The sequence below is a fragment of the Rattus norvegicus genome, chromosome 8 (assembly GCF_021556685.1).
Source record: "Rattus norvegicus strain SHRSP/BbbUtx chromosome 8, alternate assembly SHRSP_T2T, whole genome shotgun sequence".
In the NCBI taxonomy this organism is placed as follows: Eukaryota; Metazoa; Chordata; class Mammalia; order Rodentia; family Muridae; genus Rattus; species Rattus norvegicus.
Window position 1 is genome coordinate 34,973,890 of NC_141541.1, and position 26,479 is coordinate 35,000,368.

The following is a 26,479-nucleotide window of genomic DNA, read 5'->3' on the forward strand; positions in this document are numbered from 1 at the left end:
TGCACTTGTGTTTAAACACACTTCACTTAACACAATTTGATTCCTTAACATTTGAGGCATGCCCAGTAACACAGTGCCATTTACCTGCATGAAGCTCCTCTAACATATTCAAAGCTAGTCCCTGCCTCCTTGCGCATAGGAGAGTATTTAGCTCTGTGCTTTCTTAAACAGCAACACCCCCTCCAAGACAAAACATGGGAACACGAAACCCACAAAACTAAATTCACGCTTCTTATGGAGGAGAAAAAGAACAAGAAGGCAGCAGCGTTCCACCCTCCCTACCGAAGCTAGAGTTAGAGTCATTGGGTACCTACATTTTTTCTTATGCAGCTCTGCCCACATCTATACATCATCGAAAAGGTACTGTCCACCTGAACCAATTTGGGAGACTCGAATAAATATTAATGAGGAGGTGGGTTTTCAAATTCAAATCTGTAAGTAATGCAGATGAACTGTTCTTACCCAGAATGCTTTGTGTCATTTGCAAGCTATGTAGATGCTATGAGAATAGACACATGGGCTGACCATCACTGTCTACTATGCTCAGATAGAGAAGCAAAGCGCAGGGTTCACTGGTAAAACATAAAAAACAAAGGCCAGTCACACACCACAATAGGGATATGAGGAATACAAAGGATGTTGAAATTAAAAAAAAAAAAGTACTGTGGAATAGAAATAGCTTAGTTTTCAGGAGGCCATTTTTTTCTTAAGCCAGGAGAAGCTCTACAAATGGCTGGGAGAGATCCAGATGGAGGGAAGACATCACAGAAAGAATATAGAGAAGACTCTGCCCTCGGAAGAGGAGCTACACATGTCTCACCAGAGCGGCCAAAGCCTCTGTCAAGGAAGAGGAGGAGAAGGTGTGAAGGGGGGACAAGAGCTTGGTCTGTGAAAGGTTTAGAGAGCTAAGGAAGACCAAACACTACTTAGGTGTCGGGATTTATATCTTGAGGGCAGAGTTGTCTTCTGGTGCCCAAGGAAAGGCCACACGCTTTACTCACAATCAATACCTATTCATTCATTCACTATGGTACCTGCAAAACATGATGGGTGTTCATCCTGCTTGTTCACACCTGAATTTTCTTGCACATACCAGAGAGCCCCACGAGGTAATAACCTAAATGAAACTATTCACTTTCTTCACCCACTGAGAAATTCAGAAGGGGAAGTAGGGTAGCTGCTAGCCCAGTGTCTTAGTCAAGGCTTCTATTTCTGTGCAAAACATCATGACCAAGAAGCAAGTTGGGGAGGAAAAGGCTTATTCGGCTTACACTTCCACATTGCTGTTCATCACCAAAGGAAGTCAGGACTGGAACTCAAACAGGTCAGGAAACAGGAGCTGATGCAGAGGCCATGGAGGGATGTTACTTACTGGCTTGTGTCCCCTGCCTTGCTCAGTTTGCTTTCTTATAAAACCAGGACCATCAGCCTAGGATGGCACCACCCACAATGGGCTGGGTCCTCCCCCCTTGATCACTAGTTGAGAAAATGCCTTACAGCTGGATCTCATAGAGGCATTTCCTCAACTGAGTCTCCTTTCTCTGTGATAATTCCAGCTTGTGTCAAGTTGACACACAAAACCAGCCAGTGCACCCAGATTGACTGGCCCTGAGATGTCAGAGCAAAGCTCTTTGGACTTGGTTGGTCTTTGGATCCTAGTTGAAATTCTGCTTCTCTAGCTCCAGTCACCATACTGCAGTTCCAGGGTCAAGGCAGCACAAAAATACATGTGTCTACTGAATCTGGCCCCTAAATGTTTTACTTTAAAAATCTTTAAAAACTTCATCCAATAGCTATTACTAATAATAGTGTTACCTATTACCTGGCTTCCTGTGGTTGCAAAGAAGACCAAGAGGTATATTTGTTTGCTTATTTGTTTATTTATTTGTTTATTTATTTGCCAGCCTCAAATCTATCTCTCCCTCTCCCCTCTCCCCTCCCCTCCCCCCTCTCCTTTCCCTTCTCCATTTCTCTCAGTAATCATTTTACTTATTCACATTTAAAATGTTATTCCCCTTCCCAATCTCCCTTCCATGAAGCCCAACCTCATCTCTCTCCCCCTTGCCTCTAAGGGGTGCTCCTCCACTCACCCACCCACCCACCCACTCACCTACTCACATCTCATCCCTCTAGCATTGCCCTTCTCTGCATCAAGCCTCCATAGGACCAAGGAGCCATGGATCAATCCATGTATACTCTTGGTTGACTGTTTAGTCCCTGGGAGCTCTGAAGGATCTGGGGGTTAATTGATACTGTTGTTCTTCCTATGGGGTTGCAATCCCTTTCAGCTCTTTCAGCCTTCCCTAACTATTCCATTGGGGTTCCTGGGAATCAGTCCAATGGTTAGCTGTATCTGCATCTATCTTAGTCAGATGCTGGCAGAGCCTCTCAGGGGATAGCCATACCAAGCTTTAGATGGGTAGATGGTCCCATCCCTCCACTGGGGGTCATGTCTATCTACTGGAGGTGGTCTCTTCAGGTTCTATCTCCCTGATGTAGGGTATTTTGGCTAATGCCACCCCATTGGGTCCTGGAAGCCTCGCACATCCCTGATGTCTGGGACTTTCTAGTGGTTTCCCAAGTTCCCCCTCCCAGCCACTTATTTCTATTCATCAGGAGGTATATTTTTATAGGTAGATGCTTGTGAGGAAGAGTAGGGAATGGAGCTGTCTACTGGAAAGGGTGCTTCAACAGGTTGGGGTGAGGACACGGTCCAGCCAGTACCTTGAAAATGAAATAAGGGTAGAGAGTAACTGTCTCATGGAGACTCACATAATAATGGCATCAGGTTTGGGAGATAAAGAAGGAAATTCTTCCAAGTGTATACATAAGTAGGGGTGGGGGGTGTATAGGTGATGAAACTAGGAAGGAGACTACATGGAGGCAATAGAAGGCAGCATGTGACATTGGTGCGAAAGGTTTGTAAGGGACCCAAGGGGAAGAAGAAGCAGGAAAATTAACAGCAAAGAAGCATTTGATGATGTCATAATGAAGCCTAGAGCTTTGCGTGCTCTCTGGAACTTTTAGAATTGTAAGGTGGAATATTAACATTCTGGTTTTAAAAACCGAACAAATATCAAACAGAATCTATCTTCACCCCTCCCTCTTCCATTAGGTAGGTATTCCTTAGGGATAAAAGACCCTTATGAGTCAGTAACAAATGCCTATGACTTCAAAAAAAAATCAAGCGCTTGCTTTTAGCCTATACATGTCACAGAGCCACTTTGAAATGAATGCCCTCTCCTCCTGAAGATGCAGGAGAGTTGGGAGCCAGTCAGCTGAGCTGAGGATGGGTCTTCTGAAGGAGTGACACAAAGCTATGACCTACAGGATCAATGCGATTCAATTAAATAGCAGGGTGAGGGAGATCAAGAAGAGTCCACTCCCAACATCCTTTGCAAATGTCAACACATGAAAATTAAATCAGGGCAAATGCCGTGCTTAAGTGATAAGGGGAGCAAAGAGACCATCTTGGTTGTCTTTGTTAATTTATCAGAAACTCAAACCTATTGGAAAGCTCAGTGATACCCTTGTTGCTTAGAGCCCTCTCTGGACACATGCCAATGCCGGTGCTCTGAGTTTGCTTGAGGCCCTCTCAGCTCTGCACTTTTGTATCCTTTGCTTTGGGCAGGTAGCAAAGCAGCCTACTGTGCGGCTTGGCTTGGCTGTCTTGAATTTGCATAGAGCAGGTGGCTCTCACCCTGTGTAGGACAGAGAAGCTGCTACCCTTTGCTAACCTCTGCCAATTTTGCTTCTCCCGTGCTCCAGCCTGCTGTGCTTTGTGACTGCCCAGGCACAGGTAATCACCTGGTGCAGCAGATGTCCCCAATGGCCATAGTACAGATGTCCCCAGGCATCTCTCCGTATGGGCATCTTCTACATACCCTGATAAGGAGGGCTTTCCAAATACAGATCCATCATGCCCTTCCCTACTGAGGAACCCAGGAAGCTGCCATATAGAATATGGTCCAAACTCTTTAGCATGACATGACGAACCTCCACAATCTATCTTCTCCTCAGTTCACCAGATCTCCCTGACTCTCAAGCTGCTTGCTGCTTGCCATTTTCTACATGCAACACGTCCTTTTCCAGCTCCTGTGGGTTTGGACAACCTATATTCTCTACATGGCATCCTAACACCCAGATCTTAGGCGGAGTCCTCTGATAGAGCTCACAGTACACAGGGGAAAGGCTTGCCTTTGAAAGTCTTCTGTTGTTAGAGCTAATGTGATTATCAGCGTCATGGATCTTAGCATCACTTAAAGGCAAAGCTTGTGAGGGAGCTTCTAGACTGAATTGATTGAGATGGGAAGACCCACCCAAAATGTGTGCAGCACCATTCCATAAGCTGGTTCCTGAACAAATATGAAAAGAGAAAGCTAGGAAGGCCTGGCAGCTCTCTGCTTTCTGACTACAGATGCAATGTGGCCAGCTGCCACCATGATTTTCCAAATGATGGACCATACCTGAAACCATGATCTAGAATAACCCTTCCTCCCTTTAGTTGCTTATGTCAGACATAACTTACACATCTATTATAATACAAGTATGTTGGTGCATACACATATGTGTGTATATATATATACATATATATATATATATATATATATATATACATATATACATCCAACTTCTATACTGGACTGCAAACGTCATAAATCCAGGAGCCAGTTATAACCTCATGTGAACACTCTATCCCTGGGCATAACCTGGCACATTTCAGCTGTCCAATTTGGCTGTGAATAACTGGTGGATAATGAACCTATATGAATTTGTGGCTCATTGTAACCTCTGTCTTTCTTGGAGCAGCCAACTCAGACTCTTTCTTTCCAAAATTCATGGAAACACTACCAGGTGGCTTCCACTTGGGAATACAGATGATACCTGGTTCACTTTGATCATGTGATTCTATCTCAATAGTCCCCTCCTACCATGAATCACCCCCCAATTGAGTTCCCTGTCATTATTCCTTACTAATTTTCTCTGCTTTCCCTTTCCTTTTGTTTAAATTCCCAGGGTATGAGCACCGGCCGAAGAATTAATGGACCCTAAGTAAATGTGCAGACTCCCCAATGCCAACTTCATCTACCACCTTTGTTTTGGTTTTTATTGAAACAGGATCTCACTTTGAATATTCTTGCCTCCATTTCCAGAGTGCTGGGATTCCCAGCCTGTGCTACACTGGGCCATCGTACCCTAGTTACATGTGCTCGTGAGCCCAGAGGCTGTGAATTATTGCATAGATTAGACATAAGCATCCTTCGTAGCCTCTCCTACCCTCCCCCAGCCTCGGCTAAGAATAGTTCTATGCTGGCCCCAGCTGAAAGCCTGAAGTCTGCTGCCTGCCGTCCCACCCCACTGTCTAAGAAGAGGGCGGCTCTCATCAGCAGCTGAGGCTGTGTTCTTCTGACACTGTCACTCCTCTTTCCCGTCAGTCTTTCTTCCCCTTTCCACACAGGGGCTTCATCTGCTCCTCCTTTGAAAGAGGGCTCTTGCAGCACGTTCTCTCTACCCGACAGGTGTGGGGAATGACCTGGACCCTCCACTGGGGGCCGTTTGCTTTGATGCTGTGGCTTTATAGAGCATCATTTGTATTCAGCCCTTCCCTCCTGCTCTTGCCCAGTGTGTTTTGATGAGCTTCTCTCTGCACTCATATTGTCTCAGTCGTTAACCACCCATTTGCAAGTCTGTAATTTACTTTTGATCATTCATTTTATGAGGCACACAGGGTAAAAAGCCTGTTCTGTACCTCTCTTCCTTCTTTCCCACTTTCTCAGTCTGGTTCCCAGCTAAAGACTCTCCTGCTCACGAACCCCATGACTTTATTAGGTCACAGAGCTCTGAGCCACCTTGACCTTTAGGAGAAGTCTTCTTCGTGATTCTCCCTTCAGAGCTGGTTCATTAGCTCTTCCCGGCCTGCTCTTTGGGGATCAGCTTCTCTGGGAAACAGAGTAGTTGGCGCAGACAGTTCTTTGTGGGTTTATGTATATGATAGTCCCGACAGCAAGAGAAATGTGTAGCAGAGTGGATAGGATTGTTATGCCAAGAGCTAAGCCCCCAGAGAATCTACAGTAATGCCTGAGGCCCAGCAACCCCAGGCCAGCTCACATTCCACAGCCATCTTTTGTATGGCCAGAAACAGCCTCAGCCCAGGATAAGAAGGCAGCTGCCAGCCCTGCAAAGCAGGAGCTCTGAAGACATGGCTGCATGCACTTCCTTTTGGTGGACATCAGCAGTGGATAAAGGTCTTCTTACAGCCCAGGAAGGCCCATTTGAGCTCATCATCTGGGGCTTTGTTCCCAGGCATTAATTCTATGCCTTGTTCTCATTGCAAGCTTTAGCTAAAGGAGAAACGTGCCCTCATACCTACTCTCCATTGCAAACGCCTTCATGGAAACATTTCTGATTGACATAATCACGGGAAGTCTATGGAGCTTGCATTCAGTAATGGGTGTGCCAATCTCAGCCACCCCAGACAGCCATCTTTGGATGTCCAGGCACTACTCTGCCTGTAGGCTTCATTCCTTTCATAGCTCTTATAGCCTCCTAAGCAGAATAATTTCTGTGATCATACACTGCACGCTTTCCTCTGGAAATTCTAAAGTGGGAGCTTTTGAAAGGAGACTGTAAGCATGTGTACACAGGGAAGCAGCCATAAAATTGCTTCAGCTGCCTCTGGTCATCATTTGCCAAGGTCCTACCCCAGGGACTTTTCTCAATTATGGAAAGGTACAGAGTAACTCCCTCTCCCAAGATGGTACTTGCATAAACATAAATGACCTAAATCTAATGTGAGTTTTCATGCAAAAGGTGACCTAAGTGTTGGTTTGATTGCATATGCCATGATACAGCCGGAGGTCAATGTTTCCTTTCAGAACATGTTCTGAATTCACATAAGGATTTTCAACAAGATACCATCTGCTGCTGAGATGCAGCAGTGCTGTTTGTGGTTGATTGGTTGGTTGGTTGTTTAGTTGTTTGGTTGTTTGGTTATTGATTCTTTGGTTCTTTGGTTGGTCAGTTGGTTTCTTGCTTCATTGGTTTTATAGATCCAAAGGTTTGCTCCAATTGTCTTGGATGTGTGCAGATCATTTCTGGACCAATATATCTTTCCATCAATTAAAATTTAAAACCCATTGAGAAGAACACAAAGATAGTTAGGTAAAAGCCTTTCTCCTCAGAGGGATTGGTCATCTAGGCTTCTAAGATGCAGTTTTGAGCAGCTACCAGGTCCAGAATCTTAATTCCCCAACAATTCAAGGCAGGGCCCTTTCAATTTGAGAAAATTAGCAACGAGATATCTCATTGCAACAGGAACACTGAAAACACATCGCCAGGCCCCTGAGGAGAGGTGGGGCTTGCCTCAAAAGATGGTGTCCAGAGTCTTCAAGTAGATCTGGTGCTTCGTCTCCACCCCTTTCTGTGTGGAACCAGACATCCTTCTCATAAAAGAAAAAAAGATATTAGAAGAAATTAGTAAATCTGACATATCTTCATTACTAATTAGTATCCTTGACGGAAAAATAACTTAGAAGAGAAACTTAATGAGCAAATTTCCACACGTGACTACAGCATTGTTAGTTTAGTTGCTATGAGTCATGGCCTCATGGAAGTGCCAGTCAGTGTGCCTTAAACTTACAATAGCCAAATTGAGAAGGTTCCCTGAGTTTGTCTATAGCTGTCCTATGAGGTCTGGACCTACTGCCCTACTTCTCAAGGCTCTGGCACTATTGCACTGTAGGGCCCTGTTCTCCACAGGCATGCATTCTCTGTTGTGAGCTTGGCTGCCAACCATAAGCCCAGGATTTACTGTTCCCTCAAGTGTCTGAGTGTGCTATTCCCTAATATAAACTCATAACCCATTTTTCCAGACCCACTGTGATCCCTGCTCCCCAACATGCTGACACCAGCCACATCACATTCTAAAGTCTGACAGTGGTTATAGTCAGTGTTTCCTGGACTCTGCTTTTTCTCAACACATGGTCACTAAGCAACTCTAACTTATATAAAAAGCTTCCCGAGTCCAGAAAGGTATTGGAGACACGCAATGGTAATTTAAAACTAATAACTGATTTCTTCTTCCCCACGCATGATGCCACTGCCAGGTATGTTTTCAGGAACTCAATATATTCTCATTAATGAGATCACTATTCAGTCTCTGAAAAGGTCCTGCATCTAGCATGCTCATAGACTTAACTGTTTAGGATGCACGGAATGCTGCCACATGGAAACACGCTAAATAACAATGCAACACATTCTAAGTGATATTGTTTGACAGCTGGGCCTGGGTGAGAAGTGAAGTCTGTAAACACCAGATGGAAGGCCCAAGCTTCTTGCTGAGGGAACTGCAGAGTGGACATAAGAGAACAGCATACTATATGTAGCCGCTGAAGTAGATAGTGAAGGCTTGGTAAGAAGCATACAGGAAATTAGCCATGAGGAGCTGCTCTCCTTCCTGCACTGACATCTGGGTATTTGTGAAACACAAGCAATGCTAGACTCCCTCATGTCTAGGCTGCCTGGGAAGGAAGAAAAGAAGAAGGCAAGGCCACGACCCCTTGATGATCCCCTCTGAGCCATGAAGACTCCAAAGCTTGATCCAATGGAAGAAAGGCTACAAAAAAGAAATTGTTGCAGTAAAAATAAAAAATGGCAGAACCAGTTCCAGAGAGTACCCTTGTGGTTGCTCTCTCACTAGTTCGTGCTCCAGCGGACCGTTGGAACTAGTGCTAATTTATCTCAGTGGGTCCACGCTACCCCCAAGTATTCTCTGACCCAGCCAGGTCACCGCCACGACAGTTTCATACAAAGACCACCTATCTCATGGCTCCCTTACTGTGGACTCTGCTTACATTCCCAGCATCTACCCCTGGTCCCAGCTGTGGCTACCCTCTCATAGGTCTCTGCCACTGCTCTGTTTACATTCCCAACATCTGCCCCCTAATAGTTATGGTATAAACTCCCAACAATCCGTTAAAATCAAGACTCAACAAGCTGTAAACCAACAATCAGATTTATATGTTAAATTCTCAATCCATAATACATCCACATAATAAACTTATAGCCAATTGATAAGGATATAAACCCACTTAGATAAGATAAATTTGTCTATAGAAATTCATCCCAACTACCTTGGCAATTCAAGACCACCTGGATCTGGGTCATCCTTCTCTGTCTCCACCTTTATTCTCGTTCCTTCTCCTTCTCTTCTGCCTTACAAATCTTTGTTCCCACCTTAATTTTTACTGTCCAATCATGGCCTTGACCTAACTTGTGCCAGCCCCCACCTGCATATAGACATCATTCTACAAGAAACAAAAGGATGTAGGAGAGACATGGTTGGTTTTTTTCCTGGAGAACTTGAGGAAATCTCATGGAATATTAAATATTGGAATTGGGTTGTAGAGCTCCCTTCCCTCTAGGGTCTTTGGCAAAGGGAGCAGAATCTACAAACAGGGTTTCAGACGGCCGTGAGTACAAGCAGTAACAATGACACACCAAGACCAACTTCAGGGAGTCAGATCAACTTTACTTGGCATGACTCGAGAGTTATATAGTTTTGGATTAAGGGGGTAGGAATAACCAGGGTGGGCAAAGGACATTGACTGAAAGCTAAGGTACTGAGATGCCTCATTAACATGGGTAGGCGTTCCAGGAATCTCAGGTGTCAGCTGAGCAGGTTCTCATGAGGAGAAAGGAAGCTGGACCTGCTATCTTAACCAAGGTTACGTGACTTTCCTCAGGTATAGGATGTGGGGTCTGGGATCCCACCAGTTGAGAAGAGGAAGCCTCATTGATGCCATTTTGCACTGAGGTCCGGGCTTTCCAGTAACATCAGACTTCATATTTAGCAGCAGGGAAACACTGGATCTTGAAGGACAAATATATACTCTCCAGATAGGAAACCAGAATAGGACATCTCAAGTAGACAACAACATATGTGGTAGCTATCTACAGACAGTGAGCTAGAATGCAAGCGGAGACACTAGACTGAAGCCAGTAGTGAGCCAAGGAAGCTGAAGGAAAGCTCAGCTGGAAGTGAGGGCAAAGGAGTAAGAGAAAAAGTACAGGATTTCAAAGAGCCAAAGAGAAGGGGGAAGGGGACAAAATGTTTTCAGGTGGCTGCAGGACCCTGACTGAGCCTCCAGCCTCCATGGAACCTCCTGGCATGTCAGGCTGGGCTCTGTCACACTAGGTGTGTGCCAGTACATAGCTAGCACCACAAAAAACCTCAAGCCCCAACTCTCCTGGGAAGTATAGATTTATGGTCCAAACATTTGGTAAGTCCCTGCTGTATACGAAGCATGCACTACTGCTGGGCTTTCAAAGCCAAGAAGACAGCATAGGTTTCAGTATTATTCAGGCTTAACTCCAGCCCAGACATGAAAAATAAAACCATTTTGTGGGACTTAATGGTAGATCAAGGAAATGATAGTGGTTTAGAGGTAACAATAAAGGAAAGAGTCTCGAGATCTCATGTATTTTTAATTATTATGTTGCTTATTTATTGATATAAGACACTTGAGGCTTAAGAGATGACAGCAAAGAGCACACACTGATCTTGCAGAGGACCCATGTTCCCAGCATCAGCATCGAGTTGCTCACAATAACAGAATCTTAAATAGTAAAATGAAGCACAGTTTATGAAAGCCTTTGGATAAAGAATATGTGTCTCAAGTCTGTATTAGTCCATCTTTTCTACAGTCACAGAACTTGTATATATATACAAGTTCTTATTACTTCCTTATATACATATGTATATATATATACAAGTTCATATTACTTCCGTATATACATATGTATATATATACAAGTTCATATTACTTCCTTATATACATATGTATATATATATACAAGTTCATATTACTTCCGTATATACATATGTGTATATATATACAAGTTCATATTACTTCCGTATATACATATGTGTATATATATATATATATATATACAAGTTCATATTACTTCCGTATATATACGGAAGTAATATGAAAACATATGAAGGGAATTCATTGGGGTGGCTTGTGGTCCAGCTAATCCAACAATGTCTAGCTGTGAATGAAAAGTAAAAGAATATAGTAGTTATTCAATTCCAAAGGCTGGGTCTCTCAGCTAGTCTTCTGTATGCAGGGGAAATAGGTTCCGGTGTCAGTGAAGGAATGGATGTGCTAGCAAGCAGGCAAAGAACTAGAGCTTTCTTTCTTTCGTGTCCTTACATAGGCTTTCAGAAGAAAGTTTGGGACAGATAAAGATCAGGATCAAAGGTGTGTCTTCCTCCCTCAAAGGTCTCAACTAGCAGTAGACTCACACACTTCAAACCAAGCAGAAAATTTCCACAGTTGTGCCCTCCATTTTTGGAATGTAGTTCATTCCATGTATAATTAAGTTGACAACCAAGAATAGTCATCACAAAGCCCAACAGAAAAGTAGCTTAAAGAAAAATATATGTATATATTTCCAAATTCTTATTTACTTATTCAAGTGCGTATGCATATATCTGAAGAAAATTATTAAGTGTTAAAAGTACAGGGTGAAAGTGAATTATTCGGTGACCTTTACCCCAGCTTCCTCTACTCGTGCAGTGACCCAGCAGAGTGGAAGATTGCGTGTCTGTGCATTCAACCAACTATGTGTGGGAAAACATCTTTGAAAATCATGCTGTCTGTGTGCAGTTTTCCTAGTCACCATTCCCAAAACTAAATGGTGTAAGTGTTTGCATGGCATTTATGTGGTTCTGAGCATTATAAGTCGTCTAGAGGAGGTCTACAGCATACAGGAGACATGTCCATGGGTAACGTACAAATGCTACCCTATTTTTTCTAAAGAATTTGAACATGTCCAGATGATTGTACCCATAGTGGTCACAAGTCCCTAATGGGTATCAAGGGACAACTGAACACTTACCTATCAGTGTTGCTTCTCATCCTTGTAGCACAGAGTTTCTTGCTTCAAAGGTAAGATAAAGAAAGAACGGGTTGGGGGAGGGGCTGTGATCTATGACCTGTTTCCTCCCTTGAGCTGATGTCTTCTCTCCTTGATAAGGACTTGATAGTCTCACTTTTACTCTTCACCTAAAGGTCCCAGCAATAAATGCGGTGGCTACCTGATCTTCAGCCTTTCAATCCTACAGAACCTGGGTCACGACAGGCTAACTGTATACTTCAAGATGGACTGGGTTCTTCCCAGACCAGGAGTCCACCTTGTTTCTTTAAGCCAGAAACTCTCAGGGGTCCTTTACAGTCAGGATGCTTGAAGACTTCAAGATAACTAGGGTTATCTGTGTTACACTTGTTAATATCTACCATATAAAAGCTGAAAATACTTGGTTTAAAAAAACTATACAAATATTTTAATTCCTTTTATGAAAACAATAATAAAGTGGCACATGCTAGCACAAATAACATATTTTTGATGCAAAACAACTACATGTTCCAACACAATTTGGTGAGACAAGCAACATCAGTCTGCACTTCTGTAAATCTCTTTAATGCTTGGCTTAATGGAAGACAGCTGGGTTCCCATTGCTGCCTCCCCACTTAATCTGTTGTGGTTTTGTTTTGGTTGAAGTATATGAAGAAAATATCGCCTTTAATTATGCAGGTATATAATTAAAAAGAGAGAGAGGGGGGTGTTTTCTGTTCAGATAATTGTGGATATTCTTCTTTGATATTTTAAAACTTGACAAGTGGCCATTTAACTTAGTTACGAAGTAGATTCTTAAACTAAGTCAATATACTTTCCATATATGATTTTGCTCCCTTCTAATGATTGATTGTGCTCCTGAATGGATCATTTATTCCTGAGTGACTTTTAATAGCACATCTTGGTCATTCTGAAACTACTGGTTGGTTGAATTATTCAGAGCTTCCCCCTCTGACTGATCTCACTGTATCATACACATGCACGCACACACGGAGGTCCTTGTGGGTCTTGAGAGATGGTTTTTACTGGTTAAGAGCACATGTTCTTGCATAGACTGTGAGCCTTGTTCTAATATCCATGGGAGGTGGCTCACATCCACTGGCAGATTTGTGTCTCTGGCCCCCAGTGGCACTCAAACACAAGTGCACACATCCACACACAGATACATTATGGGCATAATTTAAGGAAAGGTACCGTGTTAACATCACCGAGTTTCATCAGAAAAGATCTTTACATATTTAAAAAGAGTCAAGCTGACACAGTGGTTTTAGAATTCCACCTCCCATTTGAAAGCTCAAATTGTCTCATTGGCAACAATGATTCACCCGCCCTATTCACTCTGAGAAAATGTCTGCCAAATCTCCAAGTCTGAATAACCATCATTTGTCTGTTGTCCTTTCCAGGAACGATGATGTTGTGTGAAAACAGTGAGTCCTTTGGTTTCCAATTAAAATAGTCACCCAAGTGTTTTGCCTCAAGCCAACCAGACAACCATCATGCCTCAGGACACAAAGAAGCATTTTCTGTGCCCACCTCAATTGGACATGCAACATATTAAAATATTTTGGTATTTACTCAAGACATGAAAGCTAATGAAACTCATGCCTTCTATTGCTTTATTTGAGACATTTTTAAGAGGAGCTGGCTTTTTTTTCCTCTGCTGTGAACACAGTGAATGCATCAATACATGGACGCCATTGTTACCACTGATTTGATCTGTGCTAAGGGACTGGCTTTCTACCTACAACTGCTTTTGCACATTATTGGTTTTGTCCTGAAATAAATAGGCAGATCTGGCTTGTGACCAAGCTGTTGAGAAATTCCTTTGAAGGTCTCACTTTACTATATATATATATGTGTATATGTGTGTGTGTGTGTGTGTGTGTGTGTGTGTGTGTGTGTGTGTGTGTGTGTATTTCCTTTTTGGTTTTAGTCATTGTCCCTGAAGCCTGGAACTTCAATGGGCATCTTGCAACCATCAGAGAAAAAAAACAGGACAGTCACAGAAGCAGATCATGGAACTGGAAAGTAATGTTGAACCAGAAAATTAATCATCCAGAGTCACATGCTATCTCTGAGTTATTTACTCTATCCAACAATAAAGTGTCTTCCAGACATGTTTAGCTGGATTTCATTTGCTGTGAAATAATGAAGTTCTTGGCCTTGTAGTGTCTATAATCAACCTTGGGTTAAATATTAGCATATGAGTTTTTATGTATATCCAATCTTACAAAGTCATAAACTCATTGAGGGAAGAAATACTTAAGGAGAATTACTTTATGTGTGATAAACACAGAGACAGGAGAGGTCATAATGAGTAACCAGCTTGACTCCCACAAACTTCCCTGTAACTTGGTACTTTCTCTTGCTCTATGGGTTTGCTGAGAGAGTACAGATACATTTTTTCCATTCAACTCAGCACAGACTCTTCTCCTTATGGGGCCCATCATTCAGATTGTTTTTGGCAAACTTCCTCCACTTAATTAGTTTCATAAAATATTACTTTCAGTTGGACCTAGCCCCTGCATTCCCAGCCCTGATGCTAAAATAACAAAGAAGTAAGTTCATTAAAGAAAAAACTCTACAACAATAACAAGACAACCATGAAACATAGACAATGGATAATAGAGAAATGGATTCAATTAATATAAGTATGTCTTGGAAGACTCATACCTGCAAACACATTTGAACATTTGGTTTTCTTTTTTGACTAAACTTTTCTAAAGGTAGAAAGTGTGTGTGTGTGTGTGTGTGTGTGTGTGTGTGTGTGTGTGTGTGTGTGTATGTCTATGTATCTGTATGTCTGTGTGTATACCATATATTAGACTGGCTTACAGTCTGGGTAATCCAACAATGGTTCTTTCATACTAGAGAGACCAAGAATACTGTAGCTGCTTAGTTCAAAAGGCTGGATGTCTCGGCAGTTCCAATCTGGCATTCTAGAGAATTCTAGAGAATTCTTGGGTTGCTGCTGTCCTACAGTCTATATTGAAACCCACAAGAAGCTGGTTCTAATAACAATGAAGGAAAGCATCCACAGCAGGATAGAGAAACGTGGCATCAAGAATGAAGACAAGCAGGCAAAAAGCAAAGTATTCTTCTTCCAGGCCCTTTTATCTATCTTACTATCGTAGGGTGCCACTTGCATTTGAAGAAAATCGTTGAACTTCAAATAATCTCATCAAACCATACCTCATAAAGTCTAGTGCTCAACTAAAACCTCAGCCCCACTGACTAGCATTCATAATGCTGGATGGTAGTCTACATAACACCAGAGGAGAAAGGTAATCATCATTCTCACCCAGCCTACAACAGTGGCCTGGCCTGGCCAATAGATTAATGCGATAGTGGTACAAATATTTGGGAATAACCAACCACTTTTTGCTTGAAGATAAGTCCTGCTCCATGACATGGAACCCATTCATGATGTTATTCGTGAGACCAAGAATCTGAGACTAAGCAGGCCACAGGTCCTACAGAGCCTTCAACACTTACTCTGTTAAATAAACATAATAATAACATGACATATTGTTCTACTTATAGGTTAGTATATTACTCAAGCCTCAAAAGAAAGGCTTCTTTCTGCAGTAGATGGTAATTAGCACAGACACACACAACTGGAAAGCATGCGGAGAGTGACAAACCTTGGCCCTCTTAGCCTTAATTTGTGATGCCTTCTTCAAACCCCTCTCTCCAAGACTCAGGGATTTGTGTAGAAGAGAAAGTGGAAAGATTACATGATCCAGAGGTGATGGATGACTTCAACAATATCTTATGATACAACAGGACTGATACACATATGAACATGTGACAGCACACACAAGACCTGCATAAATTCAAGCCAGAAAACCTCCAGCATGGAGAAGAGGAAATGAGCACAAAATCACACCCTCTGACCAAGAAGCTGTTTGAGACCGGTAACTTCTTGAAGATGAAAAACCAGTTTTCATCTGATAGTGATATTGGGTTGCTTTTGTTATTGTTGCTTGATTGTCTATGTGTGCATTTTTGGTCATTTGTTTTACTACGTTTTAGGGAGGCATTTAGAGAGAAAGAACATAAAGTTGGGTGAGTAGGGGCAGGGAGGATATGGGGGGTGGTAAGAGGAGGGAAGAGAATATAATCAAATGTTTTTATGAAAGTTTTTAAAAAAGGAAGACAAAAACAAACAAGAAGTGTGGGGAGGGGGCTTTGCTTTACAGGATTTGGAATGATGCTCAACAGTTAGAGCCACTAGTTTCTGTTCCTGAGGACTTGGGACTGATTCCCATTGCTCACAACCACAAACAACCACAGTCTAAGGGGACCTGCTACCCTCTTCTGGCCTCCGAGATCACTGCTGTACATGGTACACACGCAGAGACAGACAAAACACCTACCTACACCCATGAATAAAGTGTAAACGAAGTCTCTTACAAGAGTAACCACTGGTTTACATTTTTTGTTAATTCATGACCCAGTTAAGTTGACAACCAAATTAGCTATGCCAGTGAGTGTCTAAATAGGACCTCCAGATTTTCCTGGCCGTCTCATTGCATACTAGGACTGCTGGGATATGGCCAAGAACTTTGTTTCAACCAATTGTCCAAAATGTAAAATCTGCCTTTTAAAGATATATAGCTTGAGCAACTAAGCCAGGGATTAGCCATTTATAGAATAAGAACAGCAATACCTATTCTATACTGTAGGAACAAAAATTTAATGAATTAATAAATATAGTACACTTCTTCAGAAAATGCCTGGCACCTCTTAAGAGCTCAACAAGAATTAGCTATAATTACTATTTTTATCATCATTAGCCTCATTGTTACTGTGCTTGAACATGCTGATTCTGCACTGTTCTCTAAAGGGCTTGCACTCTCGCATTCCCACCTTCTGGCAGGAATCAGGGCTATTGGCAGTCGCCACTTTCTCCTGGTCTACCCTTGATACACATGTCAATGTAGGGAGCTTATAAAATCTGGGGATGTAGCCTTTTTCTGGTAACCACTATCATATTTCTTTTGTATTGCAGTTCTTTCAGTTAACATCTCTCTCTCTCTTCCTCTCTCTCTCTCTCTCTCTCTCTCTCTCTCTCTCTCTCTCTCTGTACATATATATGTATATGTAATATATATGATATATGCATGTTCATGTATGCACTCAAGTCTGGAGGTGGAATTCCTACCTATATGTGCATGTTTACATCAAGGCCAGTGGCCAGCCAGTCCTAGGGACCCTCTTGCTCCTGCCTCTTCAGCCCAGAGATGACAGGCCTTTTGCATAGATGCTCAGGATCTGAACTCAGATCACCATATTTTCAGGGCAAACATATTACCAACTGAGCCATATCCTGCATCTCATCTTTATAACCCTACATCCCCACCCCATCCCAAATGCATCCTTCATACTGTAGCTTCACTCCATTTACGTTCCAAGAGCATTTAGAGGAAGAACAAATTTATCCTTGTCATTCTTATTGACTTTGCGGTCAGAGTTGGAATCTCAAGCAATTGATTTTTGTTTGCATATAGCTTTGATATACCACAGTTCAGTAATTTTCCAAAAGGACAAAGGGCCTCTGGCAGATGGTGGCCTTCCCCTGTATGATTGACACCAACTCAACTCTTATGTTTGAGAAATTAACAAATCCCACAAGAGCCCTTTGAAAAAGGAGAATAATATATTTCCCCCTCTCTTGGCAGGAGTTCTGTTTGATCCTTCCTTGTCTCTAAAGTCCATAAGACAGACTAAAGGGAAGGGAAGGGGAAGAAAATGTTGGTTCATAAACAACTGCTGTCTAAACCATAACTGGAAATTACAACTCCTTTCTCTCTCAGGGCACCCGCCTCCAAAGGCCCATCCTCTCCTTCCTGATACCTCTGAGGAATGGTCCAAGTTTTACTTTCCTGGACACCGCACTTCTCTCTTTGCATCTCTAGCTCCTACATTTTGCTTTGATTACATATTCTTCTTAATTGACCTGTTTCCTTGATGCATTCATTTTCCAAACTCATCTTTGCTTAAACATAGAAATCATTATTCTTACCCTTCGGATTTGCTCATCCTTGACCCCGCCCACTCTACAAGTTAATAACATCAAGGATTCTACGAGTAGTATAACCAGTATAATCAACCATGCAAACCCAAATTCATCAAAAAGAGAGGGGAGAGATTTTATTAGTAATAATCGACCCAGAATTTTGACTGTAAATTGGGACTGCCCTGGGCAAACCAAAAACACATTGTCAGCCTCTTCTGTGGATTCTGCAATCAGCACCATGTATCTGAACTGACGGTATATAGCTTTCTTGGTTCCATGAGAACTTCAAACTAGTGTTTTGGAAGCTCAGTAAATATGCGGTCTAGGACTCAAAGGACGCTTAAATCTGCATGGTGGTCTAGAGGCCCGTTTTCCAACTCTCTGCTGCCCCCATGTGGTACATGACATTTTCAAGAGCGGACTCCTGCCCATTCTCCATGAGCAAGGCACAATTATTGACTTGTCTGGACTAGAGGATGAGGGAAGGAAAGGAGCTGAGAGCAGTGATCTTGGAAGGCCAAGGTCGATCCCCATTATTAACAAACCTAGCACAGCTCCCGCATGTATTCCTTCCCAAGAGACACAGATGTTCTGTTTTTGCTCCCATTCCCAGCATAAGAATGGAGCAGAGATCAAGCCTATACCAGACACAGAGCTTCACAGACGCATGGCCGACTGGTGGCATCAGCAAACAGGTGATTTCGGGTCAGCGTTTTGAGACCCAAAAAGACTTGTAAGCGTCTCAGGAAAGGTTATGTATGGGAAGGCAGGTGGCTGGGGATGGGAGAGGGTAGGCGTGGACTGGGTGAGATGGAATAGGAAAAAACTGAATAAGAAAAGGGCAAGGCTGAGCAGAATCAGAGCTTAGGCAGAGTACCCCATGATCTGCCAGGCAGAGGATCAGCATATAAGTGGGACAAGACAAAAGGCCACAGAACAAGCACAGATAAGTGTGATTGTACAAGGGATGTGGTAGTTGTCTGTGTCTTTCACTATCACAAGCATTCCTGGGAATTAAAGGACTGGTATTCTCCAGGGGCAAAAGACTGTATGATGAGAAAACACAGTGAACCCAAGCATGCTCTAACCATCTAGGATAGATGTCCATATACTGACATGGTTAAAATACCTTGAAACTAGAGGAACAGCTCCTGCCTAATCGGACTCATTCTTTGGCACTAGTAGCCTAACGCAGCTGGTATGCAAAGAAGGAGAGATCAAAAGAACCCATTCCATCTCTTGCACACTTCCTTTTTTCCTCTAGCAAGCATCAGTTATCTTGCCTACCTTAAGAGCTCCCACCCAGAGGGCAGTATGTATGGACTCTGGGAATCATGGTATTCAGACCTTCTAGAAAATGGCTGACTTGTGAATGGCTGATAATAAACCTGCCAGATTCTGCATATGGCCTAGATCCCTCTCCTGTTCCTCCTTTCAAAGAGCCTTCTTTTGCTTCAAGTACTATCCGGGCTGTCTCTACGGATTAGTGTTTATATGCAGCGAGTGCTACAGTTAGTTAATACTGTCAAGATCGTTGAGCCTCCCTAATGAAAGAGATACACAACATCAACTGTCATTTTAAACAAACATGCAATCAGGATAGCAGTGCTGGAAATATGAGCAGCCTAATTTCATGGAGGTGATGCAAGAGCCGGGCTGCTTCCCGGCGCTGCCACTTGGCAAGCTCCATTTCACAGGATTTCAGGGGAAACGGTGGATTTTTCACAAGAACCGCAAAAATTGTCGGTTCTGTGAAAAAGAAATTGCTTTAGCAGCTGGAATCCAGGAGGACAAATAGGTGCACTGATTATATCTTCATTGTTCACCAGAGCCACGGTGCTCAGCAAGTTGTAATTATGCCGTGAAGAGCTCAGTTCTGATAGTCAAGTCTTTCCCCATGTGCATATAAACAGTATTATTCTATTTGTTATCAAAGGCTTGCAGACAAGCCTGCAGCATGCATATATATATATATATATATATATATATATATTCAATATATGCGAGCCTATGGAGTCAGCTGTGGTCTGTTTGGGCCAGGGTAAAGCTATGAATACATACGTGTTCTCTTCAGTCCAGCTTTAACCCAACGTGCTCAGCCTGTTCCACCAACACAGAAAGAATAACAGAAGAGAAATAGGGTAGGAAAAAAATATGTATATATCCATTAAATTATGCAAAATAGTAGAAAAGCTACAGACAACACAGAGTGGAGACACTACCCACTGAGGTTTGATTAATATTAATTAGTCACCTTTGAACAGCTTCCCAATATGCCACGCAGCAATGGTACCTTCCAGCTGATTCCATTTACCAGTGATACTGGCACAGTTTTTAAATCCCGGCCCATACACGAATCTCTGGCAGTTGCCAAGGTCTTTGTTTCATTGGCATTGTTCATTAACTTCAAGTTTCTCTTTTCCTAGAGTCTGACTCCTTCAGGCATCATCTAGGAAGAAAATCTGGATGTTTCTTTCCCCCTCTGTTTGTAGGTATACAGAACTCCTTTGAGTGCGAATGTTATAAGACTTGACTGAGAGATGCTACTCATCTAGGCTAGGGAATAAGACTTGGGTTGATATTAAACCTAGTGAAATGATAATTTTGCAGAGTTAAGTCTCCAGGGGACTCCTAAAGCAGGATCAGAAATCTTGCAAAGACATTCCCTCCATGAAGGTGGCCTTGGGTGGAACATAAGTCAAGTGTTGTTTCCTGATGTCATGTTTTCACTGTCCTTCTCAATGAAAGACATGACTCCTACCTGAAGGAAATAGGAACCAAGATGGAGCAAGTTATAGATTAGAAGCTTGTAGCCATGCCATTACGTCATATAAATAGCTATCTCTAACGCATCAACAAATTTAAGTGTCATACTTTTCAAATCCTACTATAAAAGAGAATGCCTTCTAGGTAAACAGCATGGCCAGCAAGGGAGAGTCTGTGGTAGAACCCATCACTGGTGCTCCACAAGCAAGAACAACATGCCAACGTGAAGGCGTGGCCAGAAGAGGTGAGAAGAAGTGTGGATGAAAAGGGCTTTTCACTTTCTTTTAAAGATGTTAATCCTTAAGTATTTAGGGATTGTTCAAGAAAGGATTTGGGGACAATTAAGTGTTGCTTATCGATGAAAATGAAATATTGAGAAGAAATAAATGAATTTGAGCTGGTTAGTACACGGAATTCTAACTGCCCATTTACTCCCCCCAAAAATAAGACTGAGTTTAAGAAAAAAATAAAGGAGAAAATGAACTCAAGTCATAAGATTGGGAGTAGTAATGGTGTTTAAAGTCCATTAGCAAAATTGGGGAAGGATGAGATTTATATCCAGGGACCAAGAGAAATTAATAAGTAAAAGCATCCTGAGGTCATGGGCAGCAATAAAAATCATGATTCAGAGAGAGCATCCTGAGATCACAGGTAGTAATATAACAAATGATCCAGAGGGAAGGGAGCTGCTGAGTTTGTAAGAAAGAGCAGTGGATGGCCAATGAGAAAACCAGAGTCCCACCTCTATATATTATCCGGAAAACTACTCCCCACCTTGCTTGTTTTGTGAACAAAGGAGAAAATTGGGTTAAGTTATCCTAACGAAATCTGTTACTAGACTTCATCACACATGTGACATGACCATTTCAGATGACCCGAAATTAAACAAATGCCCAGTGGTACTGAGAAGTGGTGGGATGCTAGAGGCATGCTGACACAGACTAAGGAATTAGAAAGAGATCAAAGGCAGCCTGCTCTTCTGGTTGTAGCAAAGCTGAGTCCACACTGATTGGCTGCTGGGTAACTGAGTGTGTCTGAGACGAAAGTAATCTGATCAGATGGTTATGATCTAACACCTTCCATCATATTCTCTAAATTTCCGTGTTTCCTTTCACACAGATATAGTTTTTACCGAAGGACCAACCTGGCACAAGACTTTTGCACATAACTTCCTTTGGGGATAATGCCTATTTTTTTCTTCATACAGAAAGGATACATTTGAAAGGTGAGGTTAGGGCAAGATGATTAGTCCCTAACAAGTCACCATCCAGAAATATCTGATTCTATTCATGACTCTGTCTCTTCTCTGCCTCCCCACAAAAGTTTCTTCCAGCTAAGCAGAAGCCCCTGAGCCCATGTTGTACTGTAGGTGGATTAGTTACTTCTCTATGCTGTGATAAACACCGTGACCAAGGCAACTTCCAAAAGAAAGCATTTAATTTTGCTTATGGTTCCAGAGGGTTTGGGGGGCCATGATGGCGGAGTGAAAGAACAGCCTTGAGCTCACATCTTTACCCACTAGAACAAGGCAAAACCAGAAAACTGTGAATTCTGTGTGGATGTTTGAAGTCCCAAAGCCCACTCCCAGTGACACACCTTCCCTAATAAGGCCATACTTCCTAATCCTTTCCAAACAGTTCTACCAACTGGGGACCAAGTATTCAAATATATGAGTCATTCTCATTCAAACCACCATGATAGGACATGTGCTAGATAGGACAGAGGCAAGGCTAGGTAAGGTCACAGAAAGGACAAGCATACACACACATACAAATTTGTCACCACTTAGCCTGTTGATCCCATCAGAAGCAGATGCACATGTGAAGGAGCTAATATTTCATTTGTGACTTTGACTTAAGCATTGACCACAATTTCTATTAAATTCTCTGGTCTACCAAACCAGAAGGAAAGACTATTTGCTACTTCTTAGTGCAGTCATCCTAGTATAGATAAGCCCAGAAGGAATGGAAAACATAATGACGAAGCCAGGCAGCATCTTGAAAGGTCTTTTTAGTAAGTAGGTAGGTCAGAAGCTCAGGAAGAAAAAATACTATTGTAACAATAATAAATGTCTAATAATAACTTCACAAGGTCCAGTACTCTTCATAGTGTTTATGAACTTGCTTGGGGCTGGCTCTGTGAACATATGCCACGGAGGTGTGGCCTATGTGGCTGCCCACAACTTGACACTCAGGAAGCTCCTGAGTTTGCTTTAACAGTCCACTGTCAATGCCTTGAAATTCTTCCTTATTAAGGCCCTGTGAGTGATGTAGACAAGTCTGACTAGACTCAAGGGTGAGGATGATAAAATTCGGTCTTCAAGACCAAGATCTGACATCCTAAGCCAAGGCTCAGATAGTCCTCTGTTCGTCAGTGTCCTCTAGTTCGTGACCCCTTTGCTTCTCTGCTCATATGCTTCAAAGGTCCCTCTTGGCACCTGAAGCCCTGACCTTCCTGATGGAGATCATTCCTTCCTATCCACCATACAAAATTACATCATTAAGGTTTTTGAGGTAGAAATGCTAGACATTGGACAGACCCACAGAAATATGAAAATACTAATTTAACCAGGTGTATTTCTGGGTCTAAAGTGGCCAGAAAGTGTGACACTTTCCACCCGCAGTGCTGTCAACAACAAAAAGAAAATCAGAGATATTGAGCCCTCTGAAGGGACTACAGTAGGCCTCCTTCAAGGTCTCGTGTATCAGTGGCATCATTTGAATTGTTCAATGAATAGAAAATTGAAGAAATAATTACAATATTGAACAGAAAACCATCTTTTAAAATGCTTTCAAAGGAGTCAGACTAGAAGTATGGTTAAAAGGTAGACTCATGCCAAGCATAATAAGTGGGCTCGATTGTGAGCCTTTTCCTTCTACCAAGGATGGGATTTTGGGCAAGTTCATTAAACTGTTTTAGTTTTCTATCAGGGCATAATACCTTGCTGAGAACCTAGTATCTGCAAGTATGGATTATCTTGGAGCATCTGTGTGTGAAGAACAAGCTTGGTTTACCCACAACGTCTGTCTGCACAGGGTCACAGGAGACTGTTAAGGTGTTGGCAGGAATGGTCTTTATCTGGAGGTTTGACGGGAGACAGAATCTAATTCCACCAAAGTGGTCTCACCTGTGGCCCTCTCTGTGTGGGGGGTCACAGTTCTTTGATCCTTCAAGGCTAGCAGAAAGTGCTCTACTTGGTCTTTCAGATTAATCTCCCCCATCCCCCCACTTTCCCCAACCCTCCACCCCCACACAGGGACAGGCAAGATGATTCAGTGGGTAATGGGGTAAAGGTTCTTGTCACCAAGCCTGATGACCTGAGTTCAATCCTCAAGGCCAACATGGTAGGAGAAGAGAACTGTCTCACAAGTTATCCTCTGATCTCCTCCAGTAAACCACAGTCCCTGCCAACTGTCATACATACATACATACATACATACATACATGTAATTTTTAAAGATGTAAAAAGATCAGCTTACATAAAGTGACAAGAGCATGGGATCAGCAGGAGCAACATCTCACCTTAGCCAAATTCCATCCGCTAAAGCAGGTCAGGGTCTTTAGGAGAATACTCTGGAAGAGAAGGTAATGGACTTAGAGCATAGTCGGGACCTAGGGACTTCAGCCCATCATTTGGAAACTAAATGTAAAGTCAAGAGCTAAAATGGAAGGGCCAAGGGCCAAGTTCAAGTTGTCATTAGCTTATTTTTTGCTGAGCCTGTTTCTGTCCCTGAAAGCTGCGGTCTACTGCTGACTCACTTGTGGTGAATTTCCTTCAGTCATCTGCTTGCGGGTGACAGGTAATGAGCGCTGCACAGTAGGAAAGATGATTCACGGGGGGGGGGGGGGGGGGGACTGCTTCGGCTTGGAAGCTACTCCCAAGACTGGGGCACGAGAGAGAGAGAGAGAGAGAGAGAGAGAGAGAGAGAGAGAGAGAGAGAGAGAGAGAGAGAGAGAGAGAGAGAGAGAGAGAGAGAGAGAGAATGGGATGCTGGGTAAAGAGAGAAAGGAGGAGAGCCACTGGGCCAATCTGAGTGACCTGTTCGCTAAGGAAGCTATAACAACAGCAAAGATGGTGGCTTGCCTTTCTGCCATTCGTCCCACATTGCTTTGCGGCTGATCTCAACCACTTCCGGGGTCCTCTCCGTTTAAATGAACACACTACTGCTACGTATCCCGAGAGCTGGAGAAGTCACTTTATTCTGTGATGCTCTGAGGCCCTCTCCCAGGAATTAGACCCAGATAGAGACACAGGTGTGACAGCTCAGCATTTTCACAAAATATGGCTTGTCAGTTCAAGGATCTTAGCAAGTTTTAAAGAAATGTCTTGAAAGTTCACCTTCTTTGGAGAAGAAATTAATCTTTTAGATTGATGGAGGCCACGGGGGAAAAGGGACAGGAGCGGAGAAGAGATAAGCGGCTCAGCTGAGAAGAAAATAGAAATGATTCCACATTTGCAAAACAATTGGCCGCTAATAAAATGCGTTTCCACATATTGTTCCTTCAGCCTTCACCCAAACAGGTAGAGAGAAGAGAGAAGATATTACCTGCAAACGTTTGCATAAGGAAACGCGGGTCTCAGCAGATGCAGATGCTGCAGGGAAGGGTACTAGCTCCTGCAGGGCTGCCTCATTCGACTTCCTAGTCTTCCCTCTGAATCTGAAGGGGCTCAGAACAGCCTTCCTTAGCGCCCCATGCCTATGGGAAGGTGAGGTCTAAGTTCTGAGTGAACACCCTTTATCCAAAATATAAAATTAATAGCAAATATCAATATCATATTTTAATGCCAAAATACAAATATTACCTCGATTTTCCCAAGTCTGGGATAAAGATAATGTTCACCTAATCGGGCCATTTATATGTTAACTAAGCAATAATTAAATGGTATGGGAAAATGTCTTCACATATGGGTAGACTGAATGTTTACTCTCCATTTGAGCCTCTGCTCCTAGCACCCCCATTTCAAAGCACGTCTTCTGAATGAATGAATGAATGAATGAATGAATGAATGAACAAATCCTAGGGACTGAAAGGAGCCAGGAGGAAACAGAGGAAAGAAAGTAGACACCCAGGGAAAGTAAGGAGTTGGTTTTACCTCTTGATTTCCCAGCGTAGTCTAATAATAACCCAAACCTCAGGTTTAAAGCATCCTACCAGCATAGACCTCAGTTTACTGGATTCCTGGTGAGTTTTCCTTCCCTTCTCAGTATCATCAACTGATCAATGACCACATGGCATAGAGTAATTTAAAGGCAACGAACACCCTTCCAACCTTGGCTTCCCTCTGACTAACTTAGACAAAAGACTGATAAGGCATAACCCCTTGTTTTCTTCACAGCTTTCTAGGTTGCCCTAGTAAGCTCATTGCGCTGTAGGGCAGTCCTCACTTGTTTTGTTTGCTGGGGTTCATGGTGTAAATCTTCCCACCATGGCTGACTTCAAGCTACCTTAGGTTTAACAACCTGCAGGCAGGTTCCTGGAAGCTTAACAATTGGAGCTTATACACAGCAAGCCCCACCCCCTTCTTCCCTCCTCATTTCCATAAGAGGATTTAGTCTCCTCAGCTAGGTCCATTAAGCCTCATTGGGGGTGGGCTCTTAAATCCAGCTCCCCAACCCGATCATCTCTGATCATCTCTGTGTTGTGCTTCCTCCGTACCTGGGGACCTCATTGTGCAGGGCAAGGAATAAGAAGTCTTGGTATTCTAGGAAAGAGAAACAAATAAAGAGAACCTGGGAGTTGTATTCTAAACCACGGCATTAATAAATG

The 26,479-nt window shown here is 42.7% G+C and overlaps 1 long non-coding RNA gene across 1 annotated transcript; it reads right to left on the reverse strand.

Moving 5' to 3' along the window:
• Positions 1-5,080: 5,080 nt before the first annotated feature.
• On the reverse strand, positions 5,081-24,822 carry LOC108351666 (uncharacterized). The gene is made up of 4 exons (XR_015627100.1): positions 24,470-24,822; positions 24,233-24,283; positions 20,006-20,044; positions 5,081-7,439 (listed from the first exon to the last, which is right to left on the reverse strand). It is a non-coding gene; the product is annotated as an uncharacterized LOC108351666 (long non-coding RNA).
• Positions 24,823-26,479: the final 1,657 nt, after the last annotated feature.